Source organism: Silene latifolia, chromosome Y, assembly GCF_048544455.1.
Source record: "Silene latifolia isolate original U9 population chromosome Y, ASM4854445v1, whole genome shotgun sequence".
NCBI lineage: Eukaryota > Viridiplantae > Streptophyta > Magnoliopsida > Caryophyllales > Caryophyllaceae > Silene > Silene latifolia.
The window spans coordinates 177,890,743-177,912,827 of NC_133538.1; positions in this window are offsets into that span (position 1 = coordinate 177,890,743).

The following is a 22,085-nucleotide window of genomic DNA, read 5'->3' on the forward strand; positions in this document are numbered from 1 at the left end:
TACCATGGGGTCAAGCCACCAAAAGCTAAGGACTGAGGTATCCCCCAAGCTGTCTATTCCACCCCGTAAGAGTGGAAAACCCCACTATAGTCCCCAACTCCGCTCCACCACACTGGTTGTGGTCCCTCGGTCCCAATCCCCTGAGCATACGCCATCTCATGCATGTTCCTGAGTGTCAAAGTGGATGACACTCTTCTGCCAAGTAGCTCGAACGCGTCTCCGGGGTATCGAGGTAGGGGTAACAAGGAAAAGGGTGCTGCTGCTGTGGTCTGCTGGCCGTGGTCTGGTCTCAGCTGTCCTCTCCCTCACTCGACGAGGTCCTCTCCCTAACCTGGTTCACTCCTCCACCGCTGCCACGTTCTCCCCCTTCTTCGGCTCGGGCATTACCTGAAGAATCGTGTCATCAATGAGGTATGTCTGCAACTACCGAGGTACGTCATCATCCTCCTCCTACTCATCGGAGTCAACAGCTACCACCACCGGGTCTAACGGCTCTGTCGGTGGGAGCTGCTCAGGAGCTGGGATCCTCATCCAGCTCATACCCCACACTCTCCAAGCTAGGCCACCATCAGCTAAGGTTCTCAACCACTTCAGGTCGAGGTAGTAGTCTCTGTCCATAGTAGGCACCGGTGTAGATAGAGGCACGTACTCCGAAGAATCCTCAAAAGAGGCTAGCTTTTCAGCTAGACGAGTGGCGATAGCACCACAACTCAGGTACCGGGTGGTGCAAGTAGCCATCAAGGCAAGGCTAGCACACACCATGGCAGGAGCATTGAAGACCACCCTCTCGGTCCGCTCCGGGTTCAGATAAGACATCAAAAGCAACAGTTCATGATTGTTCAGCTTACTCATATCCGGCCTCTCATAAAGAAGGTTCGAAATAGAACGAAGAAAGATCCTCAACGTAACATGTTGAACATCATTAATCAACATCTTGCTAGAGGTGGGAGCTGACTTTCCGGAAAGACAAGGCATAAGGCGGCAAACACCGCACTCAGAAGGAATCTCACTGATGTAATCCTTGGGAGGCTTGGCCAACCCAAGGTGAGAAGCAAAAAGGTCCATGGTTAACACGAAACTCGTGTTCATAAGACGGAACTCAACAAATTGTGCAAAATTGGCTCGTAATTAAACGAGCTCATAAACTCCAAAGTCAGAAAAGGGTAGGAATGCTTCCTCAACCGATACAACCCCATAAATCCCAAAGTCTCAAAGATGTGACGGACATTCGTCTTAATTCCCAAGTCATCAAGAAGTGTGGTATCCACACAACAGGTGGGTCTCATTTTGCGTTTTTGCAACGCCACAAAGCTCTCTCTCTGTTTAAAGTCCACAAACACCACCGAAGGGTATTCCGGTACAACGGGTACCATAGGTCCACTACCTTCCCCAACTTCGGGATGTGAAGCCCTCCCCCTCTTACTCTGACGGGTCCTTATGTTTAGTCTCAACATCTGTTTCAGCATACGGTTTAAACAAATTTGCATAGGCACTTAAAACACATAATTTACACAATTGAACATAGAATAATCATCTAGGTACACACTCCTACCAACAAATTCCCAATTCAATATATAAATTCAGTTTATAGCAACTCGGACGATCTCTATTGCTGTGAAAAGTTTAACATGATAAACATAATCTACTCGACCAATTCGGCTACCATGGCATGGCTCAAATGCTACCCCATATAAATACTTGATAACATGTGAGATATTCATATATGTTCATAGAAAGGCAACTTAAAACATGTCATCATCAACTTTCAACATTAGAAGCAAACAACTCAATTAGACTAGTCAGACGGTCTCTACAGCTGTAACGATTTTGACACATTCATCAAGAATTAACATCACTACTACTAAATTTAAAGTTTAACTCTTACATATACATTCATATCCAACACAAAACCTTAGTCATAGGAAACAAATTTCAATTTGAGGCACTTTTAAGACGGAGTTTTAAGGCAAATTTTAAGGTGAAAATTACCAAAATCCAACTTCCAACATGTTATATGCAACATATAGTACTCAATTTCATCACCTAACATGTAGAAAACAACCAAAATGAATTTTGATTTTGCAAACCCTAGAAAAATTCGACCCTAATTTTGCAATTTCTACTCTATTTTTAGCACAATTAACATCAATAATCATGAAAGGGAAGCATATGAATCACATTACAACAATTACAAGCAATTTTTGTCCATATGAATCGAAATTTTCGGACTATTCTATCATTCTAATAGGTTCAAAGTGATGAAAACATGTAAATAGAGAAGTGATCCATACCTTGATTAGATGGAAAGTAAAAGAACGAAATTAAACAAGGAAAAACAACCCAAATTGATCACCACAACCACAAGAATATGAGAGCTTTTGAGAGATTTTTTAGCTTAGGGTTCGAATAAAGGAGAAAGAATGAGAAGAATGAGAAGAAATAAGGGTTTTAAGACCCGTAAGAGCCTCTGTACTGTAGCCTACTCGATCGAGTGCCTAGGGTACTCGATCGAGTAGGTCCTATTTCGTCGAGTATCTGCAGCAAATTCCTACATCCCAACGTCATAGCTTCCTGACTAGATCGAGTGAGGTCTACTCGGTCTAGTAAGCACTCGCACTCGGTCAAGTAAGGTTGAGTACTCGGTCAGAAATACAAAATTAATTGAGGATTCCTGCAAAATAATATCATGTGTCGATTCCAAACCAAGTTCGGAATCCGTCTCTGGTTATCGTGCTCACTTCTATATCAACATTACTACTCAAACATATCATACCGTCTCACCAGGTAAGATTTATATCGTATTACGCTACAACAACTGCACACAACACGGTTTACCTGCTACTGAGTCATTCGTATACACAATTACGTCACCATATCATATCTAAACTCGTCTTACCACATTGCTAGCAAACTTATGCTCACGCCAATATAAAACATATAATTAACGGTGAATATCCTCATGTCACCCAAGTATATTCTACATAAACAAATTAAAGCCTATCATGTTCTAATTTCAACATAACAAATTATTTTACACAAATGCATCACTATTGGCTATTTCTCACATCATAACTCAACATTTCTTTAACTATCATCATTATAGCTATGGTAGGACTTATAAACTTATATGGGATCGCCATTTATAACAACCTTAAGTAAACACCAACATGTTTACTTTCATATTACAGCATACACTTTCACATTTTTCACGCATTTCTATTAAATAAAGCCTTTTACGTTTTCATTTTCATCGCATATACTCATCTACCAAACTTCACCATATACGATCCAAATGCAACTATCATGCCTATATTAACTTCAACAAAGACTCAACCACGGATAGTTCCGACGCAATTCACATTTACATTAAGCACCTACTCACGGACTCCACATTCCCATACCCAGTGACTGGCTAAAAAACAATGGGGGGAAGATTTTGAAATGAGGGCGCCTACTCACCAAAAACCTAGCATCAGTTGGGGCTCCCATTACACATACACCAGGTTCATTTTATTAGACTCACTACGTTCATTAGGTTCATTAGTTATAGGTTCCAAAATCGTCGCTCTGATACCACTTTGTAACACCCCCATATTCTGAGGAGCCTTAACTAGGCCTTTCTTAGCATATAAGGGCGTTACCATCTCGGTTGCCCGAGGTAAGTAATCATCAAAAGTCGATAAAAGAACAATTATAGTTATATTACAAGCATTACAACCAACTTAACAAAATAAAGATACAACTCGTCAGCTACACACTATCTCTATCAAAACTCGTGAGGACTCATCCCCGTCAGGACTCCAGCCATCAACGACATCAACACCTGCTAAGGCTGACTGCTCACCATAAGGGATCACGGCAGACACGTAAATAAACAAGACAACCACACAAGGTCAGTAAGTGAGACAAGACATAGCGAAACCAACAACAATCACCAACACTTTACAAACACAACTAGTCACACACAATCACACCCACTCCAATCAATCTCCGTCACAGACTGTCCACCGGACCAGCCCTGCCAGTGGGGGACCGCAGCTGTACCCACCAAATCCCCGCTCATCATACCGAGCGATAACCCTGTCCCATTAATGTGCACATCCTCTCTCGTGGCGGGTTCCACGGAGGGCGAAACTAGGGCGTGAAGCCACTCCCGCAAGCGACTCCACTCAGCCAAGGATGCACCTTGAGAACCAGAGACAAACAATCACAGATAGCTGCAATACAACAACAACCAACAAACTGTATACACCAATCGACTACCGCATATACGCTGCCACACAACTACAACACAACAACCACGGCACAACAACCGACACACTAAACCTTCCACAGAAACTGAGTAGGCGAACCTACCTTTAAGCAACTGCAACCATTCCATGTCCACATACGCAATATCCAGCAACCAAGCCACACCTATATATACAACACAACCATCTATCACTACCAAGCATACCCTAACTGCAAGGACAAGGATACGGATGATGATGACGACATAACTACAAGAGAAAACCTGGCAAAAGACCGCTACCCGACTCAAGCTATGCTCTCCTAAGGCACAATAACCTTCAATGGCTTCCATGGAGGTTATATGGTGAAGGGAAGGGAAGGAGGCGACCTAAGAATCTGAAGAAAAGAGGCGGAAATGATATGCGGATTTAACAAAACGCGATTATAAACCCTTGCTGAAAACACGTTACTCGATCGAGTGTCCCACCTACTCGATCGAGTATCCATGCTACTCGATCGAGTAGCCTCTACTCTATCGAGTACCACCCGTAACCCACAAGACAAGGTAACTTTGGTACGCACTTCTAAGGACTATTACCGCTCCCAAGGTCAGTCAACGCTGGTCAACAGGTCTCTAAAAGGGCGGGTATTACAATATAATGACGCGTTGTTGTTGTGCGCAAAACCCTTTGCCACAAACCAACTAATCAAGCTTAATAGACATTTTCATATTTATGCTCATTTCGGACTCTTATGGAGTTGAGACTAGATAAAGTATCTTAATATTTTACAGGTTCATTACTTTCAAAAGGTAACATGACTCTTGTCCACTTTAGGTCTCTAAGAAATAATAACTGATTTTGACCAAGAAGGAACATCTTCCTACGTCTTATTCTCAGTTTGTGGCTCTTGAACATTTTCTCCCACTCTGTCTTTAAGAAATAAACTTCTTTTCTCAAAAGACAGTATCACGAGCCATAAACTTGTTGGTCTTGTGATAGTTGGGTTACAAAGCCACATGCTTTCTTACGAAAATGCTATAACTTAGGTACCAGCCTAATCATATCATATATGAATTGTACTTGATTGCTTTAACTATGTTTTGTTTTAGTGGGGAAAAAAAATACTAGACAAATTGTGATAGAGACTACTTCCAACTTTATACTAAAGATTCAATCATATCGTATAGGATTCTTTGTATCCTTATAACACACCTTGTCTTTATAGGGTGTGATTAAGATAGTGATCTTGTGATACAATATCACTTTATTTTAGTGTAGATAAAAATCATCACTTTATTGTTCCCCATTTTAACAAAGTACTAATACTTTGGTTTTTATACTTCATAAGAAGAATTCATTAAACTCATTCAAAGAATTTCTCTTCTTACCTCATTAAGCGGATACCAAGTATCTACCTAGTTTGTCGGTAAAAGAGAAGAAGTAATAATGACCTTCTCAGATTGAAAATATATTCGACCATACATTGAAGTATAATTAGGTGAATAGCTTATTCTATTTGCGATACTTTTCAAGAAAAGTCACAAACCATCTTGCTTTTAATACAAGATTCGCACATTTCATGAGATTCACAATCAAATGGTGTGCGATACTAGTCAAAACTAGTTTTAATGTGATTTTCAATCGAGAAATGAGAAATAATTTGGGGTCACCAACTTGAGTCTTGTATATATATATATGAAATTTTATTTCTAGTTTGAATATAATTACCTTGATTTGTATGGTCTCATCATAAACTTAATCGTGGTACGTTAGGGCACAACGCTTGTTTTAATTGCATAATTGAGAAACCCTTTGTGTTTTATACAAAAACTTAAATTATACTCTTATTTAGACATATTGTACATCATAACGATTATTGAGGTACATTTCTAAATACAAAACTAAAATGAGTATGCTACAATATTCATATGTTCATTGATGAAATGGCAACTACCCTAGTTACATTCATGGAAATGTCTGAACTTATTCTTGCTTGTGGTCATACGATTATTCAATTTTAGGATTCTAAGGATTTACAAAACCCTTGGATTGTATTATGAACACATCGTCCTCTAAATACCCATTTAGAAAGGTGGTTTTGACATCCTTTTGCCATATTTCATAATCATGAAATGTGGCAATTTCTAACATGATTCACAAATTTGTATCAAATACTCATGATGTAGTAATTGGCAAGAATGCAATGTCAATGTCATAGATATTCAGGAAGGAATCTGTTGGAGTCACACGACCAACTTCCTTTATCTTTACTTATTGGAGTTTGTATCTATTTTAGTGTCTAACATCTTCTTTTTGGATCCTAGTTCTATCCTTAACAATTAAGATAGGTACTTCTTATTGCTCCCACTAACTTCAAGAATTTCTACTTGATGAAGACTTCTCTTCATATAAATTCTTAGTTAATCCTTCACAAGGGTTAACTCTATTGTGGTATTTGGTTTAGTCAAAATTTCTAACAAATTAATTTACCAACTTAACATAGTCATGTTCTTAATAACTTAAGTACTTGATGACAAGTGTTTAGGTTGAGCAATAAGATTATCAAAACATATTTTGACTAATCATTACTTCCATTCATTTTTCTTCACAAGAAATCATACATAGGCATGTTAGGAATTTAAGATACTAGTCTTATATGACATAGGACAACTCCTATGGAGTTCTATGGAATAGAACGATTCCTATAGAACTAGTCCATGCCCTATTTAAACGGTTCGTTTGAGGATTTGGAAAGAGATTTTATTTGTCTTTGACAATAGTGGTTTAATGGAGACATAAGTTAAAATCGAATAGATATCGTTTATTAATAGGAGAAATGATAAAGAACAACATAAAAACAACGAAATAGTGGGAAAAGAAACATTCATCGTTAATATATGAAAACATTTTAGTATGTTTTAGCATTTATATAATGACCTCCACCCAATTGTATAAATGATTCCGAGATCCAAATGCATATTAACTCGGGCACGGGGAAACTGATACATCCCTCATTAATATAACTAGGTGGGTTAACTCTTTAAACGTGTTGCGTGCAAAACACTTTGCTACCAACCAACCAAGCTAAATAAACATTTTCATGTTTATGCTTATTTCGGACTCTTGTAGAGTTGAGAGCATCTTAGTATTTATTTCATTGTATTACTAAAATTTAATATCAACATATAAAATTTAAGCTAGTTAAATAAGATTATGGACAATAAATTATATAGTCAACTAATCAACATTAATTTATCTCATAGATCTAATTGATATTAAACTCCTTAATAATCTTATTATTAATTCCTTCCTTCATATAATCATGATCAACCTATGCAAAATAGGTTCGTTTAATAGGTTTTATAAATTACTCATTAATATATCTCTTGGATCTAGTTGCATGCAAAATAATTTAACTAAATGAAAAGAAGAAATTGATGTTTTTACATTATATGGATCGAAATATTTGGGCACAAATAAGGACACCTTCCTTATTTGTTCTTGAGCTTAAATAATATTAGGATTATCCTCCAAAACTCAAGCTCCATATTAGGAACTCTCCTCTTAGTTGCACCAAAGATTTCACCCAAACATTTCTAATAATATTAACTAGATATCTATTAGAAATTAACCCTTAATAAATTTTATTACTACCTTAGTAATATATAGAGTAAATTAGTTTTGTATGTGAGTACCTCTAGAGAGAAGGTGGATGTTTTTGCATGTGTAAGTTGGTTAAAAATTAGAACAAAAATGCCCTCTTATAGACATTTTACACGGCCACACTCACCATAGTGGGTCAATATTGTTCTTATTTTATTTCCATGCAACAGTAGGTAGAGTGTAGGATACTTTAATCATGATTAAAGTGCATTGGCATGTCATTATCATATGGTGTAGTGTGCATGTGGAAAAGAACAAAACATCATTGTGTTTTATGGTCCACAAAACCGGTTACCTATGCACTATATAGGTCCTTTTTAATTTTCCGTATTTGTCCCACAAATGCCTTTAAATCGTATGCTTAATTATCTTGTATAATTAAGTATTAATATGATCATGTAACAATTATATGATACAAATTAATAAGCAATGTACACTTATTTATTAACTGATATCTTACCATTATATCAACATATAATGGGTTCTACAATGCCCAATTTAATTAATTTAAAACTCCTTTGTAAATATATATATTAACTAATTACCTCTACCTCAAAATATATAAAACCTCAACTAATTTAATGCATTAACTCTTAATCATTAAATTAGTTCTTATTTAATCACATTACAATAAGATATATAATTTCATTAGTCAGTCATCACATAATTGAATAATAAACTTGCGTTGACTCGAGTTCCAAACTCGACCTGAACAAAACTCACACAACTATAAATATATATATATATATATATATATATATATATATATATTGAATACACATAAATATAAATATCAGGGACTGATCAACCCGTATCAAATACATTTGATCAGAAATATTTAGGTTCCTGATGCCTGTCAATTATATGATATTTTACACCCTATTTTACACGCATTTCAGAGCTCATTTATGTGGTTTAAGGCTACTATTTGCCCCATTTCGTCTACATTCTTATTTTTATGTAATATTGCAGATTTATGCGGAAATGAGTAGATATTGAACTAAATCCGTCCCCGAGTATCTTGCATTGCATTTGACGTGAAGTATTTGCTCAAGGAACGAGCTTGGTGCGCATTTCGCGGCCCGAAGGACAAATCCACGAGGATTTAGAAGTCAAGTATCAGCTAAAGCAGTCGATCGACCGCTACCTATGGTCGATCGACCATACCTCGACTTCAAGGAGCCACTGTTCAGAGCATACCAGTCGATCGACCGGCCTCAGTGGTCGATCGACCACACCGCTACTTTGACGTGAATTAAAAGATCGAGGAATAGCAAGCCCATAGTAATTAGGTTTTGGCAATAAGAACTTTGTTGTATTCTATATAACGTATGCTAGGTTTTGAGAACGATTATTCAGTTTTTATCAAGCTTTAATCTAGTTTTATTATCAGAAATTCTTTAGGGTTCTTTAGTTTATAATCTTTTCCATTCAATAAAAGTTACTTTGGCATTCGGGTTCTTGGATCTTTATTCTCTGCAAATTCCATTCGGTATTTTCCTGCTCTTATTCAGTTTCATTGCTTATATTTCGTTAATAGTATAGAATTGCTAGTTAGTTTCTCGAAGCCGATTATCGTTTATTGTTATTTGTTATTTAACTATTTCAAGCATGAATCCAGTAGTTTTATTCATTAATATAGTTGTTGTTTTTATCAATACCATGAGTAGCTAAATAGCTTGTGCTAGGATGTAGGGGAACTGTAGATTAGGCGGCATTAGAATAGGGGACCCTGAGTCGCGCCATGGTCGATCGACTGGGTACCCTGGTCGATCGACTGGCCTCGTGAGATATGCTTCGTTTTAATTAATTTAATTGCTTTGTTTGACGAATCGAGTGCACGCGACTAGTTGAATGTTTAGGATTTGACCGACCCAATAAAGATCGAAAGATAGGGAAGGGAGATAGCCTACCTAATTAAGATGACTAGATTAACGAGATCGAAAGATAAGTTAGTTTAGCCTTTTAGTCACATTTCAGGACGAAAGTTAGTATTAGTGATATTAGGGACCTGTAGCGAGATCGAAAGATGCTACTTGGGAGAGTGGACCGAGAGGACCTCTTATTTTCCCGTCTCACGCGTTTGATTTAGACCTACCTAGTATGCTGCCGCCGAAACTATAGGGAACCGACCATCTTAGCACCCTTTTATTCCTTGATTTCATCTACTGTTTAGTCTATTTTACTTTTATTGCCTTAGCTATAGATCACTCAAATCAATCAACCCCAACATACTGTTACCTTAAGACTAGAAATTGACAATTATTAATTACATTCGCCTCCCTGTGGTTCGACCCTGTTACCACTAGCTTCTGTTAGTTTTAATAGGTATTATAAATATTATTTTTGGTACTCACAACGACGGGTATCAAATTTTGGCGCCGTTGCCGGGGAGACAATTATTCTAATTTTTAGTTGTTTTATTTTAGTCTGTTTCTTAGTTTAAGGGACATTCGTTCCTTAAATTATTCTCATATTCTTTTTTTAGTTTCATTTTATGCGCAGATCACAAGGTGGTGAATTAGTATCGTTCAATCCTGAGATTGAGAAGACTTTGCGCGAGTTGAGACGATCATCTAGGATATTGCCGACAGAGGAAGAGCTGAGTACTCTGTCTAGTTACTACGAGAACGAGCTGTTCGAGGAGGATCCACCTTCATATCCTATTTCTACTTCATCAGCTGAGACCGTCACTTATCCAGATTTTCTACAGATGGCTGAAGAAGCGACTATAGGAGGTCACTCTGAGCCGACAGCTGCAAATCTATACAAGGGGTTCGAATTACCGGGAGCTGATATGAAATTCGAACCGAAGCCTTCTTATATCAACTTGGTTGAGAGAAACAAATTCGGGGGAGCTGCAAATGAAGATGCAGCCAAGCATATGGAGATATTTATTGATTATTGCTGCTCTATACCCCCGCCGACCGGTGTGACCCAGGACCAGGTGAAAGAGACAATGTTTATATTCTCACTCCGCGATGCTGCAAGGGAGTGGTATAGAGACCTGGATCGAGCTCCTAATGGGATCACCGACTAGAATTCTTTGGCCTTGGCATTCTACAAGAAATATTTCTCTGCCTCGAAGACAAATTCTATTAGAGCTCAGATCACGAGCTTTAAACAGTGTCCGGATGAGAACTTTCATGAGGGATGGGTCCGTTTCAAGAAGCTGGTGCGAACCATTCCGCATCATGGGTTTGAGAAATGGAGCTTATGCAATCAGTTCTACAATGGGCTCTATGACGATCAGAGAGCTATCCTAGATGCGGCAGCTAGTGGCAGATTCCAGGAGAATATGGGAGAGACTAAGGGGTGGAAAATCATTGATGACTTGGCCACCCATAAAGCTGAGTATGGAAATTCCAGGGGAAATCAAAGGAGAGCTGCTGAATCTCCTTTTGTAGCTGCATTAGAGGCTCTCACGACGAGATTTGATAAGTACGAGTTGGGAGGAGCTTCAAAAGGAGGGATCTACCATGTGAATGCTGTTTCAGACGGTCCTTTTGTCTACAAAAGATGTGGAGCTGAGGGACATGTTTGAGACAACTGTCCTAATCCCTTTGAGTCTTGTGCTGCCTTTCAACATTATAGGCAGACAAACACTTATTATGAGCCGAATGTTCATCCGAATCTGAGGTGGAGCAGCCAAAATGTCTTAAATCCGACTCAACCTCCACAGCAGCAGAATTATGTGCCCCCTCATAAGCAACAACAGTTCCAAAAGCCTCCATATGTCCCTCAGCAGCAACAACAATCCCAAAATTCTGAGTTTGCCGAGTTGAAGAATTTGTTGTTGAAAGAATCCCAAGCTAGAGAGGCCGGAATGAAAATGTTGGAGAGCAAAATTGCCCAATTGGTTAGCAAGAATACAACTCGAGCTCCGGGACATTTACCGACTCAACTTGATCAAAAGGAGACTTTAAATGCAATTACCTTGAGGAGTGGGTCTACCCTTGATGGGCCCATTATGGTTGAGGACGTCACTGAAAAGGATGAGGCAGAACCAAGCAAGGAGAAGGTTGTGGCAAACAAAAACAAGAAAAAGACGATCGGCGGTATGTCGATCGATCGGGATATACCCGATCGATCGGCCCGCCCGACAACCGAAGCTCTTCGTTCTGTAGAAGTCAGTCGATCGACTGACCAACATGGTCGATCGACTGACCAAGCTGCTGAAGGTGATTCTTTTCGTCCTCCGATGCCCGATAACTTGAGGGACCACTTGTTTCGGGGTACTACTGCCCCGAAAATATTGAGGCCAGACCCGAATGCTGATGGGTCCGTTCCGGTTATGAAGTACGACCATTTGTCGATTAATGGTTCACATTTGAGACGGTCTGAAGAAGGGTCAAGCTACAACAAGGAGAAGGTGGTGGATTTTCAGCCTAAGTCCACCGATGCCAGCATGAGAGATTTAGAGGAGAGGGCTAAGTTGCTACTTTCAGCCCCCTATCCGGAGAGATTAGTGCCGACGAAGGAACAGGTATCATTTAATAAGTTTGAAAATGTTATCCGTAGCTTAAATGTACAAGTTCCTTTTCTTGAGTTAGTAAATCACGTGCCTGCTTATATGAAATTAATGAAGCAACTCTTATCTAAAAAGAAGTCACTTGAAACTGTGCATACCGTCGCACTAACTGAGAAGTCATGTTCTTATTTGAGCCATACTGCACCCCTTAAGCTAGAAGACCCAGGTAGTTTTTCAGTCCCATGTAATATTGCCACCTTTCCTATTGAGAAAGCCTTATGTGACCTAGTAGCCAGTATTTGTGTGATGCCTTTGAGTCTTGCTAGGAAGTTAAAGTTGAATAGGTTTGCAGTCACAAACATGACAGTACAGATGGCTGATTGTTCTGCGGTCCAGCCAATAGGAGTCTTAGATATGCCCGAAGATGCCCACATTCCTATTATTCTAGGTAGACCATTCCTGCACACTGCTGGTGCAGTTATTTATGTTGGTTCAGGTACTTTGACCTTTAAGGTAGGGAAGCACTCCATTATCTTTGCCCAGACAGCTAGGAAGAAAGACCTCATGTGGCCCGTCACTTGCAATACGGTTTCTGAAAAGAAATCTTATTTTATACTTCCTGATATGCCTATCTCTACCTCTACTCCTGTTGTGACACCTCCGCCCCAGACTGGGAGCAAAGTGGAGGAAGATTCTTCTGTTTTAGACATTGCAGGAGCTGGTTTGGGGAAGGAAGAGCCGCATGTCGCTCCAGCCGTGAAGGAGCCAATAGTTCAAAGAGGCGGTCTAGGATGCCTTAGCTATGGCATGGATGAGGATCCCGAAGATGAGCCAGTCAAAGCAACGAAGTCTGATCTGGATTCCGACGAGTCAGAAGAGGTCATTGAATGGGAAGATGTCCGACATGTTGATCCGTTGAGTTTTTCAGATGCTGGAGCTGAGAAGAGTGCAGCTGAGAAGATGAGCACTATTGAGGCTACCTCTTGTAGCCAGAAGCCGACCAAGTGGGCCATTCCGTGGCCATTCTTGATCAACTATTAGTTGATTACGACTTTTTCAAAAACTATACACTTTATTGCTTTCGTTGAACTTTTTATTGTTTTGTGTGCGCGAGACTTCGCATTTTAAGTTTGCTTAGGATTTTATATACTTTAGACTATTGCTTTGGTTTTGCGCAATTTTTGGCGCGGTATTATTTGCGTTTGCAGGTTTATAGACCATATTAGCTCAAGTTCTCGAGCTAATTGAAAAAATCAGAAAGTTACAGCAGGTTTTCCAGTTGATCGACTGACCTCTAGGGTCGATCGACTGGGCTGCGAACTTCAGAAGCTCTTGTTGCTGTTCACCTTGGTCGATTGACTGGGTGATGTGGTCGATCGACTGGGTGATGTGGTCGATCGACCACCAAGAGCTGCTGTACCTGTTTTCGATCATTCCCCTGCTGTGTTTGATCGATTTGCGGAGTTCAGGGAGTCTTTTCTCCACTTTATCCTCCGCTTAATTTCTGTTTTCTTCTGTTTTATCATTTCCGCACATAATTTTACCGTCCCAATTTTGCTTTCTCGGTTTTATGGGTGGTATTGTTGTCTTTTCAGGTACCTATTAGTAGCACTGCTGGCTACTGAAACCTCCTAGCTCACGCTGGTTTGGGGAGGTTTCCTTTTGCTGCGCTTAAAGTCTTGTGAGTCTCCATGTCTTCACTTCATGTCTTGTTTACTTAATTTTTCGCAAATTCCCGTTTTCTTTTTCTTCATTACATGATTTTGCACAATGGGGACATTGTGCGATTTGGTTTGGGGAAGGGTTTTGCGTTGCATTTCGTATGGTTTTGCATTCACGTTTACATTTTGTCTTGCATTGTTGTTTAATTTCTCCATATTTACAGAAAATTCAAAAAAAATTAAAAATTTCAAAAATTTCAAAGCTCATTGCACGTTTATTTTAGCATATAGGTTGAGTCGGAACGGTAGTATTTCAATGATGACATTGCATTTGCATATGTTTTATCGCCTAAGCCTTTCTAATTGACATGTTATTAGTAGAATCAATTGCATAGTCTACGAGTTCTCATTAATTTATTTGCTGGACTTGAAACTTGACTTTGATTTTTGGCAAACTACATCATTTTCTGAGTTGTTAGAGCTTATAACTGGTGTCATTTATGACCAGTTTATCTAGGATGTGAGTAGTTACTCCTTTTGAGACATGTTTCATTAATTTGCATAAATATGAACTTAATCTGCCTAATACCTGTGTGCATTCGGTTTGTGGTTTGTTGACACATGTGGTAGAGGTCCCCTTTTTCTCATTTTGCCCATAAGCTCCACACTGCCAAAAACAGCCTTTTTGTCCCATTGCTACATCCTACATTTAGCCTGCCCTGGTCAAGCTAGTAGTTTAGTTTTTGGGATTGTTACTACGTTTTTGGTGGCATATGCTCATTTTGAGATGAAGTTGGGAAGTTGGAAAAAGGAAAGAAAGAAAGGAACAAAGAAAAAAAAAGAGAAAAATGATTCGAAAAAGAAAAAGAGAGTGTTGTATTGTTTAATGCAGTCTATCGACTGCTCTACTTGGTCGATCGACCGATGCCCGAGAAGAAAACAAATCAATTCGCATGATTCAAGTCTTTATTCAAATTGCGATTTTTGCTCCCATGTTTCATTTGTATCTTATGGGGAGTTGATTATTTCGGAGATTGTGAGTTTTGTGCTTGCTATAGCACCGTGTGGATTGAAGTTTGAGCAAGAAGTGGATATTGTCATATGGTTTTGTTACGGTACTAGCTTGATCACCTGTACCCCCACATTCCCATAAAAGTTTTGCCTTTTCTGCCCATTACCTCACATATCCCTTATTTACCTCGGCATGGTTCATGGTCATTTGTTCGGTTGGAATGCATATGTACGGTTGTAGAGATTACTTTCATATTATATTGTAGGCATGTTCTTATAGGTCGTAGTTAGGTGAGTGTCACTAACAAAATGAATTATTTCTATCTTTCACATATATTCACCTGTATTTATTGAGTGATTTGAGCGACCCGTGAGAGTCCATATTAATTTGAGCGACCCGTGAGAGTCCACTAGTCTCCCAACCATTGCCTTGTTCCAGCTCTCCTGATCCTTAATGCCCAGTCCTCCCTCTTCCTTTGATCTACATATGGTATCCCAACCAACCAAGGGAATCCTCCTGTAATCAGCAGTATTGTCCCATAAAAAATTCCTGAACACTGCCTCTATCCTCTTAATCACTCCTTTAGGCAACACAAACATAGATGCCCAGTAAGAATGCAAAGAATTGAGGACACTGCTCACTATTACTAACCTGCCAGCATAAGAGAACTTTCTTGCTCCATACCCATGAATACGAGAGCAAATTTTGTCCACTAGACATTCACAATCCTGTTTTTTAAGCCTTGTGGTTTGAATAGGCATGCCAAGGTATTTGTAAGGAATTTGCCCTTCACTAAACCCTGAAACCTGCAGAATCTCATGCTTAAGCTGCTCTGGAACATTTCTGAAAAAAGCACTTGACTTTGCTGCACTCACCTTCAATCCAGAAGCATTAGAGAAAGTTGAGAAAGCTTGCATTAACAGCATCATTGATTTAGCATCCCCTTTGCTGAAGAGGAGGACATCATCAGCAAACATCAAGCAATTCAATTTTTGTTTTTTGCATAGAGGATGGTATTTAAACACATATTTGGCAGCTGCATACTGCAAAGTACGTGTCAAATACTCCATACATAACGTAAAAATCAGGGGGGACAAAGGATCCCCTTGTCTAAGTCCCCTCTTGCCATGAAAATAGCCAAACATCTCTCCATTGACAGACAAGGAATAGGTTGCAGAAGTAATGCACTGAATAATCATGGATTTGAACTCAGAAGGGAAGTTAAGAGCATCAAGAAGTTGTCTCACAAAACTCCACTCCACTGTATCATATGCCTTCTGTAAATCAATCTTGAACATACACCTTGGGGATGCATGTGGTTTTTCATACAGTCTTATCAAGTCCTGGCATATAAGGATGTTCTCCTGAATGCTTCTATTTTGTATGAAAGCACCTTGGTTCTGTCCAACAATTTGTGGCAATACATCAGCTAATCTAGCACATAAAAGCTTTGAAATGATCTTGTATACCACATTACAGCAAGCTATAGGCCTAAACTGTAACACACTCTTTGGCCTTTCACATTTAGGAATGAGGGTCAAATTAGTAGCATTAATCTGTTTGAGGAGTTGCCTATGCTGAAAGAAGTCTTGGACTGCAGTAATAACATCCCCTCCTACCTCACCCCATGCATCTTTGAAAAATTTACTTGTGTATCCATCAGGCCCAGGGGACTTGATATCAGGGATACTAAACAGTGCCTCCTTAATCTCCAATCCTGTAACAGGTTTCAATAACATAGTCCAGTGTTTAGCAGTACAGATAGGTCCCTGACCTATGATACTCTTATGTACCTTCTTTGTTTGCTGACTGGATCCTAGCAGAGTTGTATAATAAACAAGAAAAGCTTCCTGAATTTGATATGGACTATCACATTCTTTGCCATGCATATCCTCTACTAGCACAACCTTATTCAAATTTCTTCTTTTTTTCAGAATACCATGAAAGAAGGCACTATTGGTATCCCCCTCTTTAATCCACTGATGCTTGGCTTTCTGAGACAGGAAACTCTCCTTTGCCTTGGTTAACTCCTGCAACTTCAGTGTAGCCTCATACTCCTCTGATATTAGTTGCATATTACTAGGATCCCTAGTTATCTCCTCTTGCATCTCCTCCACCTGTTTCTGCAGGATATTGGTTGCACCCTCAATGTCACTAAACCCTTCCAAATTCAACTTCTTCAAAACAGGCTTCATCCTCTTCAAGTTTTTAACCAACCTGAACATTGGTGTACCATTCACACCAGCATCCCAATGCCCTCTCACAAGAGGTAGAAACTTTTTTGACCCTCCCCACATATTGAAATACTTGAATGATCTCTTACTTTGGCTTTGATTAGAGCTCTTTACCACACATGGAGTATGATCATAAAGTCCCTCAGGCATAAAGTGTGCATACAGATCAGTGAAGTTATCACACCATGCCTTATTTACCATAAACCTGTCAATTCTGCTGTAAATTCTTTCATCAGGTTTTTGTTTATTATTCCATGTATATATAGCTCCTATTGCAGCAATGTCCACCAACCCACAATCAGCAACACATCTCCTGAATGGCTCTATCTCACCTGAAGGAGTATTCCCACCTACACTCTCAGATTGAGATAGAACACAATTAAAGTCACCTGCTACTGCCCAAGGTCCAGTTATCTGACTAGCTAGTCTGTTCAAATCGTCCCACAGAGGAGTTCTTTCAGAATTACCATTGAAAGCATAAGTCATAGTTAGCCAGAAAACCCTCCTCTCCACCAAAGAATCAACTTTTAAATGTATATACTGAGCATCATATTCCATAATTTGTACTCTAAAAATTTTTGGGTTCCAGAGCACCCAAATACGTCCACCAGAGTGATATCCATTATTGGTTGTAATGCACCAATTATTAAAACTACCACCTGCCTTATTGAAGGCTTTATTCTTTATAGTTTCTAAAAGGCCAAAAAGACCTATATTATTAGCTTGCAAAAAATAATTAATATCTCTTTGTTTTCCTACTCTATTCATTCCCCTTACATTCCAAAAACCAATTCTATCCATTAGACAAAGAAGGAGTCACAGCAATACCAATTTTCTCACTACTCTTCTTAGTTGGTGAAGCAACTACCTCTTTGTATGAGAATGCTCTAAAATTTTCAGTACTGTATCCAACATTGATCCCTTCTATGGACTGCATCCTTACCAGTTTCTTAATAGGAGTGTGTTGTCCTTGATTAAGCTTCCCATCTACTCTCACTTGCCTGACTGGTTCCTGAGAGATCTGTCTCTCCTGAACGGGTACAATGGCACTCTCAGTCTTCTTAGAAACAGGTCTCCAGACCTGCTTAACAGGTACCTTGCTAGGCTTCTTTTGTTCTCCTTTCCTGCACTGCTCCATGTCATGGCCCATTCCTTTACATGCTTTGCATGTGACAGGCCTCCATTCATACTCTACTTCCACCTGAACAACACCACCCAGTTCATCCTTGAATGAAACCTGAACTGGTAGTTGTTGATCCACCAATAATTCCACCATAACCCGAGCATACCCTAGTCTAGTTCTTTCCTCTGTTGCCACATCACTCTTAACATACTTCCCTACAATACTTGTAATTTTGGGCAAACTTTTGTCCCAAAATTTAAGTGGCAGTTTATGAATCCTAATCCATGCAGGGACTGACTTCACCTCTCCTTTTTTCATTTCCAAATCCTTTTCCCATGATTTTACAATCATCGGCTTGTTATCAAATAGGTAATGTCCAGATGCTAACACCTTCTCCTTCATTTCCATAGTTTTGAACCTAACCAAGAAAATTCCATTTGGCAAAAATGAGATTTTGTCATTATTAAACTTTGTCCAAATCCGTCTTATGAAACCCTCCACAATCTCCCATGGTGCGTTAGCACCTAGGATAAAGCATATAACAACCTGTTTCCAATACTCAACTTCCTCTTCAACATCCTCAATTTGTATCTGCAGCATATCATCTGACTCTGTTTTCGTATCAAGTTCTGGTATTTCATTCCCCTGTTCAAGGCTTTCAGAAACAATCTCGTCCTCATCCTCACTTGCCTCTATTTCCTCATCGGTTTCTTCTTCATCCTCAGTCTCCACTACCATTTCTGGAATGCCTACAATGTCATGAATGTTTTTCGTTTTCCCTTCTTCTTCAACATCTGGTCCAGTACTCATCTCATTAGGGTTTCTATTTTCCAAACTTTCTTCATTCTCAACTGTAACATTCATCTCCTTAGACGCAGCAGGTATACTACGCCCTCTTAGATTCAATTCACGCTGTCGTTGTTGGCTAGATTTCCTAGCCATAAATTCAAATCAATGGCGGCACAGAGTTCTTAGTCGTGCATTTTCTCTCCTTTTTTCTCTCTAGGTTTTATAATAATTATTTATGTTCCATATTGATAAGTCTCTATAGTTGACGGTTCAGCAGTTTTTGACGACTACATAACTCGTTTGCATGATTCACATTTCTAGTTGATTGTTGGTTGTTGCATTAATCGGTTTAGGCTTTACATGTGCATTTCGCTCTGAGACTGAACTCGTTCCATTAGGTTTTAGGATCGAGTATAGTTCTTGCTTGGGGACAAGCAAGGGTTTGGTTTGGGGAAGTTTGATGCGTGTCAATTATATGATGTTTTACACCCTATTTTACACGCATTTCAGAGCTCATTTATGTGGTTTAAGGCTACTATTTGCCCCATTTCGTCTACTTTCGTATTTTTATGTAATATTGTAGATTTATGCGGAAATGAGTAGATATTGAACCAAATCCGTCCCCGAGTATCTTGCATTGCATTTGACGTGAAGTATTTGCTCAAGGAACGAGCTTGGTGCGCATTTCGAGGCCCGAAGGACAAATCCATGAGGATTTAGAAGTCAAGTATCAGCTTAAGCAGTCGATCGACCGCTACCTATGGTCGATCGACCATACCTCGACTTCCAGAGCCACCTGTCGAGCTTACCAGTCGATCGACCGGCCTCAGTGGTCGATCGACCACACCGCTACATTGACGTGAATTAAAAGATCGAGGAATAGCAAGCCCATAGTAGTTAGGTTTTGGCAGTAAGAACTACATTGTATTCTATATAACGTATGCTAGGTTTTGAGAACGATTATTCAGTTTTTATCAAGCTTTAATCTAGTTTTATTATCAGAAATTCTTTAGGGTTCTTTAGTTTATAATCTTTTCCATTCAATAAAAGTTACTTTGGCATTCGGGTTCTTGGATCTTTATTCTCTGCAAATTCCGTTCGGTATTCTCCTGCTCTTATTCAGTTTCATTGCTTATATTTCGTTAATAGTATATAATTGCTAGTTAGTTTCCCGAAGCCGATTATCGTTTATTGTTATTTGTTATTTAACTATTTCAAGCATGAATCCAGTAGTTTTATTCATTAATATTGTTGTTGTTTTTATCAATACCATGAGTAGCTAAATAGCTTGTGCTAGGATGTAGGGGAACTGTAGATTAGGCGGCATTAGAATAGGGGACCCTGAATCGCGCCATGGTCGATCGACTGGGTACCCTCGTCGATCGACTAGCCTCGTGAGATATGCTTCGTTTTAATTAATTTAATTGCTTTGTTTGACGAATCGAGTGCACGCGACTAGTTGAATGTTTAGGATTTGACCGACCCAATAAAGATCAAAAGATAGGGAAGGGAGATAGCATACCTAATTAAGATGACTAGATTAACGAGATCGAAAGATAAGTTAGTTTAGCCTTTTAGTCACTTTTCAGGATGAAAGTTAGTATTAGTGATATTAGGGACCTGTAGCAAGATCGAAAGATGCTAATTGTGAGAGTGGACCGAGAGGACTTCTTATTTTCCCGTCTCACGCGTTTGATTTAGACCTACCTAGTATCTCGCCAAAAACTATAGTGAACTGACCATCTTAGCACCCTTTTAATCCTTGATTTCATCTACTGTTTAGTTTATTTTACTTTTATTGCCTTAGCTATAGATCACTCAAATCAATCAACCCCCACATACTGTTACCTTAAGTCTAGAAATAGACAATTATTAATTACATTCGCCTCCCTGTGGTTCGACCCTGTTACCACTAGCTTCTGTTAGTTTTAATAGGTATTATAAATATTATTTTTGGTACTCACAACGACGGGTATCAGTTCCATCCTTTAGGTGTGACCTCAAAGGATCAACTGATCACCACCGTCAAACGACAGTAACGTCAAACTCTAATCAGCCAATCGTTACCGATAAATGTTGATTAGTTGATTATATAATGTATCATCCCTTATGTATTCTTATCATGAGATTTAAATACGATTGTAAATCGCAATTTAAGGTCTCCTCACTACGCTCAAATTGTTCATAAGCATTTTAGAATATGTTCCTTCCTCGTCTAACCCGAATGTTGTTCCTTCCGAGCCTAAGAGGTCAGGGAGAGTCAGTCATCAACCTGATAGATACATAGGTATTATTGAGGAAGATGACAACTTAGACGTGTTACTTTTAGAAAGTGACGAACCTGCAACCTACAAAGCCGCTATCTCTAGTGAGGAGACCTTAAATTAGATGTTGAGAAATCTCTGAAATGAAAAATAAGAACATCAATTTATTCTTTCAATTATGTGATAAGAAAATGGTTTCACTCGAGTTGTCGAGAAGCCATAAGTATACATGGATTTAAGTGGGAATCAATATTGTCATATCAAGACATGAAGATCAGTGAGAGAAATTGTCTTTCGTGTTAATGTCATTAAGGATGACTTGCTAACACTACCATCGATGAAGGAGTGTTTTTGTTTTCAATTCTCGATGAAAGAAGACATGGTACATTCTAAAATTCAAAATCTATCATGATATAGGGAAATTTAGATTGGCACTTAGATAAGTATCTTATGATTGATAAGATTCTTTATCTGTTTAACATCAACAAAGGTTGAGGAGGTTATTAATTTTGATGAAAGTAGAATTACTATGAGAGAGTCATAGTCATTCACTGAACCCCATGAGTTGTTGATCATGTCTATTAATCATGCAACTCTTGTGCACATATTTCACTTTGGTTCATTAAGCTCTTATGT